This window comes from Fringilla coelebs, assembly GCF_963513975.1.
Source record: "Fringilla coelebs genome assembly, chromosome: 10".
In the NCBI taxonomy this organism is placed as follows: domain Eukaryota; kingdom Metazoa; phylum Chordata; class Aves; order Passeriformes; family Fringillidae; genus Fringilla; species Fringilla coelebs.
The window spans coordinates 14,626,043-14,645,368 of record NC_140036.1 but is presented as its reverse complement, the minus strand read 5'-3'; the positions used below and the strand labels follow the sequence as shown (position 1 = coordinate 14,645,368).

The 19,326-nt window shown below is 45.7% G+C and overlaps 1 protein-coding gene across 2 annotated transcripts in view; it reads left to right on the top strand.

Annotated features, from left to right (window-relative positions):
* Positions 1-15,218: 15,218 nt before the first annotated feature.
* Positions 15,219-19,326, top strand: part of IL1RAP (interleukin 1 receptor accessory protein) — a gene marked incomplete at its 3' end in the record, with an annotated part of 47,483 nt that continues 43,375 nt past the window's right edge. Inside the window, exon 1 of one of the 2 annotated variants that reach the window (XM_084212156.1) lies at positions 15,219-15,292. Of the gene's footprint in view, positions 15,293-15,546; positions 15,602-19,326 lie in introns of those variants that run through there. The other variant, XM_084212155.1, reaches the window with a different exon arrangement.

The window sequence follows — 19,326 nt, the reverse complement described above, 5'->3', positions numbered from 1 at the left end:
CTCTGGGACAGGCACCACAAGGCAGCAAAGCTCCCTCCTGCTCTGCACAGGCTGGGAGCACTCCCAGACAGCATCACTCTGCCACCCCACCTGTGGGTGCTGCACTGGCAAGGAAGGCAGCGTGCTGGCCCTGCCTCAGCTGGGGCCTTTATTCTCAAGGCAAGTGGAAAAGGCTTTCCTTCATCAAGTTCATCATTTTCCAGCACTAAACTCAATTAAAGCAAAGATGCCTGTAAGTGGCTGGACTGATAACTCTGTAAATCCGGCCATCTCAGGTTGCTACAGAATCTAAATTACCCCATCACCATTAATCCCGAGATAAAAGAAATGTCCAAGCAGCTATATAAAATGAAGCACTCTACCCTTAGATTTCATCTGGCAGGGAAAACCATTTTCTGTATAAAATACAGCCCACTTTACTTCTTGAGGTTTAAGACTTGATTCAATAAATCTGGAATTACACTATGGAAAATCATCTTCCTTGATGGAAGGTAAGTGCCAGTATCACATCCAGCTCTGTGACAGAGCTGCTGTCTGCCTGAAGAACTTGAGGACAGCATGGAGCGAGGGAAACACAGTGGTCTATCCAAAACATTATAAACAGAATTCATGGGTGGTGACATTAAAAGTGAGAGGGAACAACAAGCTCTTGTGTACTCCATGACGAAACACCTGTTTTCCTGGTGCTCACAAGATGTCTAGGAATATTTTTATGTCATTTTCTGAAAAACAACAGAACAGTAGGAGCATTGCACTAAAACAGATCCACCCCACTAAGATCAGTGTGTTAGCTGGGCCTCCTGTACCCCTCTGGGGCCCATAGTCTGGTGTTTTGCAGACTGCTGGGCACCATGTTTGCCCAACAGAAGGAAGGTTTGGGCTGCATAGATTCCATGGATGTCTATTATTCTGCACAAACACTGGAAAATGTGATTGTGCATAGCAGGGAGAGATCACAGAGGACTGCCATGAGAGGCAAGAGGAGACTGCCAGGAGCAAGTGAGCTGCTCGTTGGTCTGTGGGTGATGCTCACAGAATAAGAAACAGAAATAAGTCCTGCTGTAAAAGCTGCTAAGAAGGGAAGTGGAGAACATGTGGTGAAACTCAGCTTTATGTTGTCTGGGAAAGCAGATGGACCAGCCTAAGGATGGACTAGTTCACCTGGAGATGAAATAACTAACCTGGAGGGGTGTGCTTCCATCTCTAATGGCTTCAGAAGAAAGGATCAGGTCACACTTCAAGACCATGCAATCCCATGAGAGAATTTTGTTGATTTGATGGAGGCCAGCCTGAGATTGTTCAGTCTTTATCAAAGAAGATACTTTGATAATGATTGCCATGATCAAGGCAAATTGGAAATAATCTCTGGGCAAGAATTTGCTTGATAACAACAACAGAAGGGAGTGAAGCTGGAAGGCACTGTCAGCCAACTGGCAGGTAGTTCATGAGTGTCAAATCCTTTAATCCAACCTTTTAAAACTCATCAGAAGATTTTACAGCAAGTGTATAAATGCCCTGTGAAATCCAAGGCTGCTGGAAATTATTTAGGACAAGAGCCAAACATCATTCAGAAGAAAAATTGGACATTGCTATGGAAAATTTGCAGAACAATATTTTTTTGAAAGCTTTTCTGTCATGATGCATAAACTAGATTCACACTAAGAGAGGCGCAGAAGAAACATAACTCATAATTACTCTCTTACTTTCCTCTGGCTGTAGTGGGAGCCAGGACACCAGAATTGTGCTCAGCAAAGCAATTTTCCAGTTTTGTGTTCTTACTGTTTATTCAGAGCTCGCCCATTGACCCATCTTCCTGTCACAAACTGATTAAGTGCACATGTCAGAAGGATTGCCAGCAATCGACAGCAATCACTGGAAAAGAAAAGGGAGCTGGAGGGTATAAAACAAGCAGCTTTTCACTAGTGACTTCATTGTGAAGGAGCTGGAAACCATGGCAGGCCAGTGGCACATGTCAGGATAGTCCAGAGGAAGGATGGAAATGGTTGGGGAACTCAGTCAAGAAGAAGTGCTTGCAGCCTTTCCTTGGCCTGAGTGTTGGTCCTTTCCTCCAGGTTCCTGAAGGCAGGCTCCCTGGGTGGGCCTGCGATGGTAGGCACAGCATCACCTCTCTGTGCATGAGATACACCACAAGCCTCAGTCCTGCTGCCTCCACCCCCCAGAAGTCTGCCTCACACTGCCCACCGTGAAAGGCTGCGTGGAGGAGCAGCTTGCGGGAGGCAGGACATGCTGTCTGTCCCTCTGAGAGGACAGAGCAGGCTCTGTCTCATCACCAAGAAATTAATAGGCTTAGTCTCAAAGTCTTCCATCTGCTGGATTAAAACTGGTTTTAATTAAACCAAGGAGGAAAAGACAGAGGAGGAATGGTAAAACAGAATTTGGGGTGTGGAGGTTGTGCTTTTCTTTTGTTTTTAAGTTCAGTATTTTGTGCATAAGAAGAAGTGGCCCAGCATGGTGCAAACAGGTGCTGGAGTAAGTTTGTCCATAGCCTCATCTCCCGATGTCCCAGCTCTGAGGACTGATCTGTGCCTCGAGTGACAGCTTTGACATCTCCCAGCCTGGCCAGCACTTCCCAGGACTGCAGGCAGGGTGAAAAAAAAAAAGACTTTTAAAAGGTGATGACTTTCCTCATCAGCTGGGAGGGGTGAGTAGATCTACTCTTCACTTCATCAGAAAAGAGTTTTTCAAAGCTTGTGTACCCAGTTGATGAAGAACTGCACTTGGCAGATAGAAAATGCACAACACATCCTGTAAACCTTTCCTAAAAGGGCATCACAAATTAATCACTCTGATTAAGTTCTTAATTTTTTTTTAGAGCATCATTTATCAATTTAATTTAACATTACTTCAGTTGCTAAGGAACAATGATTGCAAACCTCCACCAAACAGGAATTTTGAACACTAGTGTCTGGTCATCTAATTGGAAAATATTACAAAACTCAAGCTGAGGTCTACCCTCTCCAGCCACACTGCACAGTGAGACATGGAAATGTTCTGTATTATATATAATAACACTGTTTATTAGTCAAGACTTGTAACTGTGGGAGAGAACAGCAAAATCACAAAAGGCTCAGTAGAAGAGACTTGCAAATTAGTCTCATTACTCTTGAAATTGAACTGCTTTCCATGTTCCTGGCAGAGATACCTCAAGGATACTGAGATTGCCTGTGTATTGCATTTCAGATCATGATCATTCTGCTTTACACAGTAATGTACTACGTCTCCATCAGGCCAGTGATGGGAAGGGGGATGTTTACTTAGTGATGTGTGAAATTATGAATAAATCTTCAGAAATTATTTTGGGGGAGAGGGCAGTGAGGGAAGAGCTTTATTACATTCCTGGCTCACCATCAACTGCAGAAATCTAGAAATCTTTCAAATTCTGAGCATCAGATTGGCGGGGGGGGGGGGGGGGGGGGAGAGGGAAAAAAGGAAGGTTCAACTCTGGTTCAAATTTCTGCACTACCAAAAATGTTCCTTCATTTCAATTAATTCTTGACCTATTTTTAATGAAAAGAGCCTGCTGTGTCTTTCTGCCTCAGAAGACTGACATTGCCAGCAGGATGCTGCAGTCTCTGGTCCCAGCTCCCTGGGGACTGGTGGAGGCTTTCCTCAGGGTGTGGGAGGCTCTGCTCCACGGGGCCATGGACTGCATCCCACGCTGTCCAGAGCCCCTCTCCCCACTGCCATCCCTGCAGGGGACTTACCTGGTGTCACACAGGAGGTCTCAGATGAAGCAGCAATGGAAGCCTCAGAAAGAATCAGGCCCTTCAGCTCCAGCCCAGGCCTGGCACAGGCTGGGTCATTGCACTGGACCCACTGTGGGATCACAAAGAGGGACCTGAGCTGGCACTGAGAGGGACAAGGCAGAGAGACAGGTCAGTAATTTTTCTAGATGAATGTTTTCAAAGAAGAAAGATAGAGCAATGTTTTGAATAAGCTCCTGTGACATAAATAATAAATAAGCAATATAAACTGTATATACAGACTTATACACATACATGCATGCATTATGGAGAGCTCTTCTTTACTCATTAATTCCCTCGGGAGTTAGGAAATCACAGCTAAAAACAATCATTTGTATGCAGAGATAGACTGCACAGAGAGACAGAATTTTCTGTTCTTACCAAGACAATACTTTTTGGAAAAACCCCAACAAATTAATGTGAACCATTCTCAATAATTTTGTCTAAACAAACAACAGAAGAGATATTTTCAAAAAGTAAGGAAATAAAAAAACTGGCTGATTTTTTATACTTCATAAGCTTTGATTTTATAACACTGTTCTCAACGCCTGAGCAATTCAACATTTGTAAGATACTTCTAAAAAACTGAGTGTTTATTTCACTAGCATGAAACAGGGACAAGTACTTACCAGATAAAAAGGTAGAACTCCATAGATTTGATTTTAAGAGTGTTTAGAACAATCTTTCCACTTTTTTGATTCATTACTGAAGCCAAAAGGGTCCCAGTTCTCCCAGGAAAACTCGTGTGTCTGACAAGTGGGCAGGTGAGCCCTGAGCCAGCAGCTCTGCTTGTCCCTGCTACTCCCTGCTCTCACCACCAGCCATGGTGGGCACAGCCAGTCCCACTTCTGCCCCAGCACTTCCACTTCAGGTTGCATCTTTGAACCACAAGGTAGGAATCCTTGATCAATGACATTGGATCTGATATTGCATAATCTGCTGAGCATATAAAAATTGGGAAGATTAGAATAGTGTATACCACCAGAATGAGTTTGGTGATACTGACTGATTTTAAAAAAAAGCTATTAAAAAATAAATGTTTTCCCTGGACATTGGGAGGATGAGATGCTCCCTTAACACTTGATGGGACTTTCAGTCAGTTTTTCCTGCTTTTTCCTGGCTTTTTGCAGCATCCCCCTGACTTTATTTCTGATCTTGAACATCGAAGGTTTAATCAATCATTGCTCCTCCTGCTTCTGGAATCTAAGTGGTTCACTTGTATTTACTGAATGCAATTAGACCAAGATGATGAAGTAGCTATGCTTGGATCTTTAATCCACTCCTTGTTATAAAAAACCCATAAGATAGAGCTGTTTTCACCTGGAAGCACTGGTATCAATTCACGCCCTGGACACTGCTTGGAGGGGAAAAGGACCTTCCACGTTTCTCTTGGCTAATCTTAAGGTTAATAGAAAGAGGATAACGGATGCTTTGTGAATCACTGCTTTGCAAATTAAACCTTCTTTCTTTGTTGAAGACAAGGCTGGGATGTTCCTTATTTTGTTACAGAAACCAGCAGCAGTCGATCCATAGTACCACCAAATTTTATTTACTGCACGCCTGGAGAGTTGTTTCAGGAGGGGTTGACAGATGCTGCCAGCAATAACAAAAGCACAAGCCCTTTGGATATGTAACTGAAATGCAAAAGACTTGCTTAGCCACTTCCAGAGGCACAAGCGGACCTGGCTACAGCAGGAGAAGAAAACTGGAGAGCTGCTCCCTGGAGCCTTGAGCAGCTCCCTCTTCTGCAGGCAGGCAGGAGGCCTGTGGGATTCACAAGCTCTGCAGCTGGGTGTCCATGCTCTGCTGTAGGCAAGTCTCTAGCAATCCCCTCAGCCTGGTTTTTCACTGTACAGAACAAACCCCTGTGAGGACTCATGCCATGGTTTTTCAGAAACCCAGTTCCACAGAGCCACAAAACTTCACGGTGCCAAACACTCCCATGTTAGGGCTCATCAGGAGTTAACTAATGATAATATCTGTCACAAATACTTTTGGGAATGGCAAAACATCAGACTGCATTGCAGTTGTGCCTCATTCTTTGTAAATACATGATGAATATTTTTAACAAATAATTATTACACTTCAGACTCTCCCCTTCAAGATATTCCCCAGTGACAATTTTTGCTTCACATCGAAAGAAGCTGCTTCTTCATTCAACAAATTAAATGTTTGCCAGAATGGCATATTAAGAATCATAGAATGGTTTGGGTTGGAAAAGACCTTAAAGATTATCCAGTTCCAACAAGTCTGCCATGGGCAGGGACTCCGTTCACTAGACCAGGTTGCTCAGAGCCCATCAAACCTGGCCTTGAACCCTTCTAGGTATGGGGCATCCAAAACTTCTCTGGGCAACCTGTGCCAGCTTCTCACCACCCTCACAGTAAAGAATTTCTTCCTAACATTTAATCTAAGAGAAACCAAACTCTCTGCCCCTCTACTGCCAGGCAGGGTGTGGCTTTACCAACGGGTGGAAGTGACCCAACAGTACATCAGGCAGGAACTGCCCTGAGCCTTCCCTGAATCCCAACAAATAATCCCACAGCTGTTTTGCCTTGAACATCTGGAACACTGATTCCGTTTGGGCAACCCCTCAGTAAGTGTTACCTTACCTATACGTAAAGGAACACTTAAACTTTTCCTTAATTTGCAGATTCCTATTTAAGGTTAAACTCATGTTTAAACAATAAGCAATTCTTCTCCTTTTAATTAAGATTTATACAGGCTCCCATGTGTAGATGAAGCAATGAAGTCCTAATGAGCAGAGAGTCTAATGATGATCATTCTGTAACTGAAATAGTGGTGTGCCTCATAATAAGATTGTTATTTTGCCAGATAATGGACTAATGAGCAGCAAAGAAGGAGTAAAAAAGGTCTGTAAAAGACTCTTGCAGTTCTTATAAGGACAGGCCAGCATGTGAACACCTCCATGTAGTATTCAAACATGTATAATGGAATATATAATGCAATACATCCAAAGATTTATATCAAAGTGTTGGAAGTGGCTGAAGGTCAAGGGCATATCAAAAGCAATGGAATTAATTATTAATGTGAGACAGAAGAAAATAAGCCAGAGACAGCTGCACGAACTGATTTAGGGTACAGATTAAAAATATAAAAAGGGAAGTCAGTGGGAGGCGACATTGGGAAAATGATCAACATCCACCACAATATTGGTCCCATCGGCTGAAACCAGCTCCCTCCACGTTCTGATTGATGAAATACACCAGAGTCCGATATTTTTTCTTGCCTAAATGACCGGCTCCAATCATGAGCTCTACACATTGCTGCTTTCTTCATCGTTCAGCTGGTCAGGAAAGAAAAGATAATTACAGAATGTTTGTTTAGTAATTGTCTGCTTCTATTTTGGAGTTTGCTTCTGGTGCTAACGAATGCGACTCCATTATGTCATTTATCATGTGAACAGTCAGGTTGAGGAACATTTTAAATCAGGAACTATTTTGGTTTGCATGAGAAATAACCTCACAGAACAACTGACAGCATGTGTGAGCAGAAAAATTCCATGTCTGAAAAGGATAGGTTAGGTGATTTCACCAGATAAAAAGCTTAAGGAAATATCTTTTCACCAGCACAGCAGAGTGCAATGGAAGAATTGCAGCCCCATATTTTTCTTCACAAGGAAGTCCAGATTTGAAGTTATTTACCTGGCTTGCCAGGTAACATTTGTTTTCTATTACCTTTTCTCCTATTACCCTTTGCAAAGAAGAACTTTCATTTCATTGGATGCACAAAAAATTGTACTTTAAACCTGACTTAAGTACAGGTAACACAGGTTGGAATTGTATCTCAGGTGTGGCAAGAGCAGAAAAGTGGAGATAAAGGAAAGAACCAACCAGACATTACCCACAGATATATCTGGAAAGTAATGGGGAGTCACAGCTTATTTATAAACAGCTCCCTCCCCATGAACCTGTGTTGATATCCAAACCACTAAATTTCCTGTGTTACACTCTAATACCAGCACATTATATTTTCCTGATTTAATTCAGCCCAATCCAATGCACACTTGTCCATTAGGTGGGATCTCACACGTATTCCCCAGCCACCTGGACAGGTGTAGTTCTTGGTGAACCTCAACACGGTGGCTTGGGCTGAGGCAAAAGGCTACTGGGAGCACACAGCCATGTGAGAACAAACTGGAAATTTCCTCCAAGGGTATTTTTCAACCTCAATTTGCTAGCTGATTTCACAGCTGTGGGTTGAGAAACCTGTCTGAAGTGACTGGCCAAATAAAAACCCCCATCCATTAAATGGGGTGTTCTCCCAGCAATAGTGGAACAGGACTTGTTTGACAATACTTTGGGTAATGTCTTGAAGACTGTAGATGGCTAATAATAGCAGTGCTTTTTTTTCCAGAAATATGAAAGTCATAAAAATGATGGTTTAGAGGGACCAAAACTATTTATAAACTGAAGAAGAATTCAGTGAAGAGTTTTGACTAAAAAGGAGTGGAGGGGAGAATTTTAATGTGCTTGAAATAGAAGTCAAAATCTTAAAGAAAAAAATGCAAATCTGAAGTATTTTAAGTGGTTTAAAAAAAAGTTGAGTGGCTCAAACATGAAAGGACACCTTTTGTTTCAGATCAGATGAAGATTTTATGTTTACCAGGATGAACAACCTTGATTTGAAATGTCCTCTAAGTTCAGGCTTGCCGGGGTGGACAGAGGACTCCAGTTCTGCCAGGATCTTTTCAGCCATGCTCCATACAGAGAAATAGTAATACAGAAAATGTTAACAGAAAAAAATTAGAAGTTCTCAGGAGCATTGACTTCCATCATAGGGTTTATTGTTCATTTCCTTTTGGCCAATTACTCTCTTCAGAAACGTCTCTGGCATGTTATGAAGACTAAGTGTTAAACCTGGGAGGTCGTTTCACTTGCAGCCTGCCGAGAACATCTTTACATTGCTGGTTAACGACTTGTGAACTTCATTGTCAGATGCTGCTCTGCGACTTTGCATCTCCCAGCTGATGGCTCTGTGCCATGAGCCGAGAAACTGCTGGGCTTCGAGGGCGCCTCTCGCCCTTGTGAAATTGGAGTTCATTCTTTTTCTGCTCCCCGCGCTTTCTCCCTGCAAATTTATGACTTGCTAACAAATGCGTTGCTCTTGATTCCCTCCTCTTCAGTGATCTTTAGGATCTCTCATTTCATAAGGAAGAGGCAGGTGGGAGATCTGCTTCCAAAAAAAAAGAAGTTTCCATAAGCATGGCTTGTGGAGTAAGGCTGCCTTTATATCCATCCAATTTCCATTGACTTAATTCAGTCTTTTTTTGTCAAGTTGCATAGCAGTAATTAACTGCCCTAAACGAAGTGTTTTCCTCAAGATGCCCACATTCCTGTGAGAGCTGGAGGTTTTACCCACACATGCAGGCAGCAGCCTTTCATCATTCTCCATATAAATTGAATACTTCCTCTGCTTGCCTTTACAGCTGTTCTCTGAACACCCTCCACAAAACTAATGGAATGTTCCTGTGGCTCACCCATTCCTTCAAAAAACTTTGTCCAGGCTTGTTTTATCCTGGGAGGCTAACAATATTTGTTGCACCTTTACAGTGGCACAGGGCTGCATTGCACTGATCTGGCACCTGGGAATCAATAGCAGTCAGGGTGGGAGGAATTACAGTTCCTAGTAATTGTGCAAATGCAAATTTATTACTCCAAAATCCTCTCTAATGTAAATCCAGTGAGGTCAATAGAGGTAGAGCAAAACTGGCCATTCTGCTTCATCTGTTATCCTCATTTTTATAAGGATGGATAGCAGTTATTAAGAGAAAGGAACTTTCAAACGCCTGGAAACACACTGACCTGGGAAAAGAGCTGCAAGGCTGCCAGAAATCACTCTCTGTGCAGATGGGTATTCTGCCTAACCAGAGCAATCAGCATTGCCAAAAACCTCCACCAGTGTGAACTGCTACATCTCCATTAGCAGGCTGATTAACAGGAGCAGAGGGTCCTGCCCTTTGGTTAAATCATGCCAGCCTGTTACGGAGGAATTCCCGATTTTGGCAAGTAACAGCACCTTCCTCCATCAAGGTCTTGCTAACCTGCAGCTGCCCTTTCCAGTGACTATGTAAGGTTTTCTGCAATTTCTTGAGTTTGCTCCTAAAATCTTCTGTTGCTTGTGTAATCTTTCTACGAGCTACACGAAAGAATTGTTTTCCTTAACAAATCCTTAACATATGCACAGATAAACTCAGAGTCTAAAGGTTAATGTTGCTTCATCACTGCTGAAGTGAAATCAAAGATTTAAAAAGCCATTCTGCAGAATGATCTTGCATTTTTAGGGGAAAATAAACGTTATTGACTATAATAATAAGATTTTGGAATATGCTAATGGATTTTTTTTCATTTACCACACTTGATGCTCTCTTTTTTTCCTTAACCATTGCAGTTTATTATCAGACAGTTATCCAGAGAAGTTGGGTTTTGTTCAGGAAAAAAGACTGTTGAAAAATTATTAAAGTATCAAAACACCTCTTTAAACCTATGTCAAGACAGGAGGAACTCTTACAAATAGGTAGGATAAAAATACACTGTATTAAGCCTTTTCTTGCTTTTATAATATCTTTTAATTGGCTCAATTTACCCAGGAAAGACAATGCGTTAACTCAGTGCCTTTTTCCTTCTGCAGTGGTGTCAGCAAACCATCAGCCAGAGAAGCCAGGAGTTTGAAATCATCTCGAGAGACCACTCCCTGTAGAAATACCCATCAGTAAGGAATTGCCTCGATGCCAAGGCTGTATTCAGCCTATCTAGCTTTATTAATCTGCTGACAGCCTGCCACTTCTCACTGGCATCACTGAGCAAGCGAGGTAAACTGCAGCCTAATTAATGGCCAGGCTAGAGGCTTTCTTCAAAGACTGACTGAGACAGGTACTGGTCTTGCTCAAGAGAAATGCCAACCCAGTTTAAGTGTTCCTGCAACCTCCACAGTCAGGCAATTTACACAGATTTGGTGTGTTTGAATACACTGTGCAAAAGGATGTTCAGGCATCCTAAACACAAACGGAGTCCAACGTGTGTGTACTTGTGGGTCAGATGCCTGCCAAAAGCCAAAGCCTTTAGTAGGATGAGAAGATTTTCCTCTCCACCACTGCTTTGAAACAACTTTAGTTTGTATGAAACACAGACTCATAGCACTGGAAATATCTCCGGCCTAAGGCTGTATCAAAACATGTGTGACAGAGATTTAAATGGACTTGGATGCAAGTCATGTAAGGTCAAGTTTCCATTTAAGAAGCATTTGCATTAGCAGTCCTACCACTGTAGTAGCACAGGGGAAGAGACACTAATGATATTTAGCATATTAACATGGACAAAAGCTATTTGCTACATCCTCAGGAATAAACACAGATGAACTCATAACAAAGCTGTGCTTCCAATCCTCCTCATTGTGCAGGGCTCTTACAGAGGTTCAAACAAAATGCCTCACTGGGCAGTGAGATCCAAGATGTGGTTTGGACATAGTCAATACAGCAGAGAATACACAATCCCTGACAGTCAGGCTCACCTGACACATGCAATTGTGACTCCTCATGCATTTTGATGAACGTGCAGTTCATACCTGTCTGAAAGCCATGCCTGCCTGCTCAGCCAGGCACAGGTTCCTCATTGCAAAATGGTCTCAGCAGAAAATGTTCAGCTCCATGTGTGGGTAACATCAGCTCCCTTGACAGAAGCAGATGGGAGGTCCATGTGCTGCTGTGTCAGAAATATCTGTCATTCTCCCATCTTCCCTGTGTCCTGTATCTCAGGTGATCAGGTGTGCTCCTCTCAATGCCAGTTAAAAGGTAGGTGTCAAACACAGAAGGCACGTTCATTTATAACTGCACAGACTATAATTATATGTAGTCTAGGGCTTATTTCCTGAACTAGGAAGGAGGAAAAATGGGTTAGGTGGGTGTGAGTAACAAGCAAGAACATGTCTTTCAGAGGTTATGAAACTACCTTGATCTCCCAGTATCAGAAATGCTGGCTAAGAACAAACAAATCAGAAAACTCCGTGCAGGCTGAGAGTTGGGACAAAAACAAGGGAATTGGAAACTGACAAGGGAATAGTAACAAGTCTCTGATTGAGCCTGGGAACTTAGTATTGCAAGCAAAAATAGAGGAGAAATATGAGGTCACCACTACAGCTTATTTGCAGAAAGATAAGTGCAATCTTGGGATTACCAGGTGAGATATTTCAGTGAGAAATGGGAACTTTAATTTCAGTGTATGAAGCATCAGTGAGACCTCCTCCCATTTAATACTCGAACTACTTTTAGTAACCCATATGAACTTTGAGATTAATTGACACCACAGCAGATGGAGGGAAGAGGTCTGAGGTGAACTGAGAGTCATTTAGGAAAGAAGATTGAAAAGCCAGTCCTCCATAGCTCAGTGAGAAAGGCAGAATAGAACCATCTCCATAAAAACACCTGAGTAAGGAGAAGTGAGCAAAACAGCCACTGAAATGAGAGCCACTGCTGGTGCCAGAACATGTGGGGAAGGGTTCCTGACCAGCAGGGACATGGACAGCCTAGGAGAACCTCACAGAGGGGTAACAGGCAAAACCACAAAATTGTTTTAAGTCGGAGCATGGTCCTTTCATGAAAAGGACCATAAACAACATTATTCCTGGCACAGCAGAGAACTGGGCCCTATGATCCAGGATCCTCCTGTGCTTGTAACTTCAAATTGCCTAACAGGAATAGAACAGCAGCAAAACAAAGCCTTTGGCCACTTGTTACTGGAGGTCTGTGGAATATTTTCACAGCAGCTGCAATGCCAGAAGCTCCAGTGTCCTGGCTCAACACCAACACATTCCTCTGCTATTTAAGTCCCCCCCATGGTTTCACTTAGTAATGCTACTCTTTGCTCCCTGTCCAAAAATTGTGGAACAATGCTGCCTTTTTGAGCTTAAAAATGTTTTCTATTTACTGAATTGCTCTTCAAAACATAGTATAATTCACTCTAGAGTGTAACTGTGTTGCATTTTAACCTGCACAGAAATAGCATGTGCAAGTGTGGAGAGAGGATGGGAGAAAAAATAGCAATACAAAAATATCCTTATGACAACACTGAGCCCAAGTGAGAAATATTACCCTTATTTTACAGTAGGAAATTTTTGATTCTTTTAATCCATAAACAATAGGGTTGAAACCTTTCCCATGAAAACATAATAAGCAGGTGTGGTTTTGGGCATTGCTATCAGCTGTAGCTTTTAACCAGCCTCTGGAAATTTGGTCTTGAATCTTTTTTATGAGCCTTTCAATGAAGTCTAAAGTTGAATTCTGGCTTTTCATCAAGATCAGAGAAAATTAATGACCCTGGCCTAAAGACCCTAATTTGCACTGGCAGGCTTGGAGTTTGGAACAGTTGAATTTCCCAGGGTGTGTGTGTGTTGGTGACTGTTAACCTGCACTACCAGTATTGCAACAGTGCCTGGATCCTCCCAAACAAGAATCATGACATGTCCTATCCCAGATCTGTATCTATGGATGGCAGATATTACGTAGAACAAGGAACCATTATTATTATTATTGCTACTATTATTATTATTATTTAATTCTTGTAACAATCACCAGGTAGCTGAGCTACTCCCACAGCTGCATTAGGTATCATGACTAAAATATGCAACCCTTTTGTTATTTCATCTTCTATGAGAAAAGTGGACTGTCATATTTCAACAGATGATTTTAAGCACATATTTCTCAGTAAGTATGTTGGAAAATACAGCTCATAAAATGTGCCTTGCTATTCCAGTTTTGCCTATATTCAGTATTGCAGCCAAGTTATACAGACACCTAAAGTAGCTCCAGACAAGATGGGGTCCTGGAGCTGTGTAGGTCGCATGGAGCAAAATATGCACCAATCTGCCCTCAGAGTGGGGTAAATTAGTCTTCACAGAGTTCTGCCTTAACAAGTTGCTTTAATATTTGGATGGAATTGGGTTAGAGATGGCTTGAGTAGAGCTGATTCTAAGCACAAGCCAAGTAGGCAGATTTTCAAGGGCATTCACCACCAGGACACAGAAGCTGCTGAGATAAGAAACTTTCTGCCTAATTTTGCTGTGCCAGAACCCTGGGAAGGGAAGGAGAGAGAGGTACAGGAGGAAGAGATTTCCTGCTGGAGCTGCAGGAACAGCACTGGCTTCCCACCACAGCTCCTTCCCAGCCAGGCTGCAGCTCCTGTTCCTCAGGCTGGGGGGAGCTTTAGGTGTGCCCACCTTGGAGAGGTGGTGGGGTGCTGAGGGCAGGGACCCCCTTTCACAGCAGCCACGTGTGCAGCAGCGCCCCGTGCAGCCTTGCAGAGGGATGGGGAGATGGGGGCTACCAATGGCTCTGGTGCCTTAGCCAGACCCTGCACCTCGTGACAGGTTTGTTGCAGAGGAGCTTCAAGGGATGGGGTGAAATTTGGTCTCCTAGATATCCTGGAATTACCTTCTGAGGATAACAACTGAGGTGTTGAACTCAGTCCAGGTGTTGCAGCCAACAGTGCTAAGAAGCGCTGCAGCACTTTGAGCAGACAGGAGTTCCCTTAGCACTACAGGCTTTGTGTCCAGCCATTTCTCTCTGCCGTCAGCCTGCCAAGATGTGATAAAAGTACCAATAAGGGCAGGTTACTCACTGCCAGTATGGAAGAGACTCCAGGCCAACCTGAGAGGACAATGAGCTTCCCTGGGCAAGGACACTCCTACACTAAGGGCTGCACTTAAAATCAGTGGCCACATTCTCCAGGAGCAGGTGCCGGCCCAAATCCCTGCAGAATTTCATTCCACTCCTCAGACTCCCCGACACTGCCCTTGCAGTCTGTTTCAGGTGCCCAGTCCTCATCCATCAACAATTTCAGCCTCATCAAGGCTGTATCTGTGCCAGCGGTAGAGCAAAAACAGTGCCACTTCTCCGGGACGAGGTGGTATCAGAATGTCCAGGGAGCCCTGGGAGGAAATTACCAGGAAAGAATCCCAGCACACCAGAGAGGAGAATGGGAAACTTTACTTCCCCAGGGGGCAAGTGGTCCGCAGAGCGCACAGGGGCTGCGGCAGCAGCAGGGCTGTGTCCGCCAGCCCGCTCCACCCAGAAAGGGTCCAGAACGTGTCCAAGGGCTCCGGGCCGGCTCCAAGTGCTCCGGGCGCCTCCGGCCCCCGGCATCTGCCGCCGGCAGGACGGCTCCGGCCAGGAGAGGGAGCCGTGGCCCCGCGCACCCCGCCTCGCACCCCGCCTCCCCCGGCCCGAGCCGAGCCGGCAGCTGCGGAGAGACGGAGCTGTGCCTGTGCCTGTGCCTGTGCCTGCCCCTGCCCCTGCCCCTGTCCCTGTCCCTGTCCCTGTCCCGCTGCCCCGCAGTGACCGCGGCGGGACCACCCCGAGCGCCTGCGGAGCGCGGCCGCGGGGAGAGGGGCGGGCGGGGCGGAGCGGAGCCCGGGGGCGCGGATCGGGCACGACGGCGAGAAGGCAGAAGAGGAGGAAGAAGAGGAGGAAGAAGAAGAGAGCGCGGCGCACAGCTGTGCGCTCCCCGCGTCCTCAGGTGAGCCGCGCTGCCGAGGGGGGGCGGGGGACGCCCGTGTTCCTGTAGGCGTGGGCGTGGGCAGGGACAAGGGACAGCGGAGCCTGTCCCGCCCCGCCCCGACCGTGAACTTCCCGGCACGCGAAGGGAAAGTTTGTGTCGGAGGAGGCGGATTCCAGCCCCGGCGCGGGGGGAGCCGGGCGGCAGCGCGCAGCCGGCAGCGGCCCCCGCTCCTCGGCTGGCACGGGGCGGGGATAGGAAGGAAAGAAGAGGAACCGCTCGGGAGAGCCCGAGGAGCAGCGCCCGGCGGCCACGAACGAGGGAGGACAGGTGGGCACGGTGGGAGCGAGCGTGCGGGGCCGGGGATGGGGGAGCGGAGCGGGGCGGGCGCGATGGTGCCGGTGCCGCCGCGGGGCCGGGGACCCCCGCGGACCTCGGGGGACCCTGGGCGATCCCGCGGTGTGCGGGGACCGAGCCCAGCCGCGGGATGGCGGGTTTGCCTCCGCCGCTCCTGCAGGCGGGCTGGCGATGCCCCCGGTCCCCGACATGCGGAGGGATTTGCTTCAATTCGCTCCCGTGGGCCGTGGAGGTCTGGGTATATTCCTGGCTGGAGCGCTACACGCGCTGAGAAATGTAACTTTAATTTTCACCCGGATTGCAAATTCTTGAGCCTCTGATAGCTGCTCTCTGCTGTCAAACGGGTTTCAGATGGAAGTGGGGAGAGGAAGGGGTCAGGCTTAAGCCGTAGCCGGGAAATAAAGTGAAAGAGACATGTGCAAGAAAACAGACTGGAAGCGATTAGATGCTGGCAGCAAGATGGCCTTTGCTGTGTTTGTTGGGGGCAGCTGCCCCCTTATGTGAAGCAGGTTTTTTGGTTTTTTTTTGGGGGGGGGTGGGGAGGGGGAGAGGGTGTGTATCTGGAGAGAAACGGGATGGTTTCTTAAAAAAAGAAGGGGAAAAAGGAAACCATCAGTGCTTCACTATTTCAGGTGTCCCTTTTCTGTGCCAATGTTGCTTTCCCCTGTTACAGTGGCAGTGCTTGTTCCTCACTCTGGGCTGGTTTCTTGCAATTTGCCTGTACAGTGCTTGGCACAACAGAATCCTGGTCTTGGGGCTTTAGGATGTCACAGTAAACTGGATTATAAATGCCCTCTCACATGCACACTCTCTCTTTTCATCCTGACCTCTGCTTTCTGAATAGCTGGTTATAATGCTTGGATAAAATTCTGGTTGACTTTACAGATCTTTCTTTTCTTATAAAATGATGGATTTTGTTCCATGTATTCAGTTTTTTGTCCTAGGAAAGGCTTTTCACTTCTGGATTTGTGAGATTGCAGCAAGTTCCTTGTATTATAAAAACGCTTATCTCCTTTGTAATTAAAAAGTATTATTTTCCTGACACTCCATTTTTAACTGTGCCCCTCTTGGGCAAGCAGAAGTGTCACCCAACATACGCTTCCATACCTAGAATCATTGTGAGGTGTTATTTATTAACTGTACTGTGGAGAGTCCATATCTCATAACTTAGAGGGTCATTTATAACAGGTTGCTTTTGGCAGCTCTGGAAGATTTATTTGCTGTCTTGTATTCCTTGCAGGAAAGGCATCCCTTGTTTTCATGGAGAGCATCACTCCAGCCCACAGGCTCTCAGGTGGGCAGGCTTGGTGCTGGAAGGGCTCCTGCCTTCTGTCTCTAGTGCCTGCCTGTGGTGAGCAGGAGAGGGCAAGCCAAGAGGATCAAACTCTAAAACCCAGATATTCTTCCCTGGAAGTAGGCACGGTGTTGTTGCTGGGATCACCTTGTCTGGAGGAGCAGCTAAGGATGTAGGATAATGAGGGACATGGAGAGGAAGCCTGAGAGGACTTGGGGTGGTGGAAGCCTGCAGGGCACTGCAGTGACTGGAAAATGTTAAGCTGGGAAGGTGGGAGCTGCTGCATGGAGCTGGAGGAAGGAGCTGTGGGGTGAGAGGTTGTGTTTCTGACTCCATGCCTCTGTGCAAGGCAGAGCTGCCTCCACACAGCCCTGGGATTGCTTTCCATGTCTCTGATTCCAGCTTGAGTTCAAAGTGTCTGCATTTGATATGTCACTTGCTGATGTCTGTCCGTGCCTCCCCAGGGTCCAGAAGGTCCTTTGATCCCTCCAGGGTGTGGAAGGAAAGCTTGTATATGAGCACTTCTGGGCTCTCCCTTTCCAGACTCCATTGGTTTGTGCAGGTATTCTGCATTTGAGCATGAGCACATGCAGTGGGGGTGAGTACTGCCCTGCTCTGGGCTCCAGCAGCCTCATCCCCAGGGTCAGGTAGCCAAAAACACCTGGCACCACAAAGCACACACAGATAAGAAAGACTTAAGAGGGTAGCAGGAGTGGTGTAGCAGCCTGGATACTTGGAGGTGTGGGAATGCCTCCCTGCTGGCCTCAGAGCTATAATTTTAAGCTCTAAAATAAGCATTCAGGAAGAGTGAGGCAGAAAGATTTTGTCCTAGCCTTATTCCTTCAAGACCTGCATGAGCCAGATGCCAGCTCTAGGGAGGAAGAATTATATTCCTTCAGAATAAGAATCTGAAATTTGAGTTTTTATTCCTTCTTCTCACTCCTGTTTGGATTTCTCTCTTGGTTATTTTGGCAGGCACAGGATTCATATTTCTTTCCCTGTGTGTCCTGGGTCCCCTCTCTTGTCAAGTGTCCTCCCATTTCAGCAAGACTCTGACTTGCAAAAACTTGCCATAAAGCCCTTGTGACTGGTGTGTGGGAGAGGAGGTGCCCCAGCCTGGCTCTGAGAGTGCAGGTTGCATTAGCCAGGTGGACACTTAGGAAGATTATATCAGCATGTGAATGCATTCAGGTCTTTTTTTTCCTTATCACACAGTAATGGGGAGTGCTTTGGGAATAAAAATAGAAATAGGGAAAAGCCTATATAAGCTGAAATCTGTGAACAGCGCCACGTTATCTGGGAACTAAAACACGTTCTACAGTGCAGCTCTGCTCTGCTCCTTCCTCCCCTCTCTTTCTCTCGACACAGCTCGTGGATTTCAGTGCCCCCATGAGCAGAGCCTGTGTCCTCTGTGCTGCCAGGCTGCTGCAGCCTGGCTGGTGGCAGCTCCGTACCTGGAGGTGAGCTGGAGCATCTCTGGCTGGGCAAAGTGGGACAGATGCAAAGGCAGAAGGAGGCAGAGCTGGCTCAGGTGTGCCATGCCCTTCTCCACAGCCTGCAGGAGGCTGGGGGCTGTGTGCAGGTGGGGCTCTGCCATCCACGGTTTGTGGCTGCTTTATTCTGCTCCACCATCAGCAAAATGTGCGGCTGAGATTCCCTGCTAAACTGGAACAAAGCAGCTTCTTCTTTTGGGAGGTATTTTAGGATTTCTCCCCCCCCCAGCAGTGCTTTTACCAGGCAGAGGGCTAATCTGACATTTCTCAGCCACAGTGCTGGTCTGTGTGAGGATCTTGCACTCGACTGAGCCAGATGAGCTCAGAGAGAGGGCAGGAAGGCAACTGATTTGGGGAAATTGCTTCAGTGGTGCCTGTGCCTTAGGGAATTTCAATCTTGGCCACTGTGTTTACTGTGTTCAGCCTCAGAGGTCCCAATAAGACACATGCACAGAACATGATATTCATAATTTTAGAATCTGATTTTACAGATAATAAAATACAGGAAAATGAGTGTACAGGTGTGTGTATTTTGTTACAGGGTTCTCTAAAAATAGTTGCTTGTAAAACAGTATTTTCACGACAAGTGAAGAGTCATGTCTTTAGTCAGTCCTTTGTTAACCTAACAACTCTCAGTTTCATCAAATGGGAATATATCCTCAGGAATTCCTCTGACAAAGGTTTCCCCTGAGTCTGGATGATTATCCAATTACAATTTAAAGAAAATTACAGCAAGGATAATTGGCTAAAGATAGACGTATCTGAGAGCGTTAGGGAAAGAGAAGGAGAGAGTGAGAAAGTGAGAGCTTCACTTTCTCATATGAGTAAATGAGAATTATTTCAGTCCTTAACTTTTGCAGTGAGTGGATTCAAGGTCCCTGGTGTTTGGATCTCCCTCCCTCTTCCTCCCT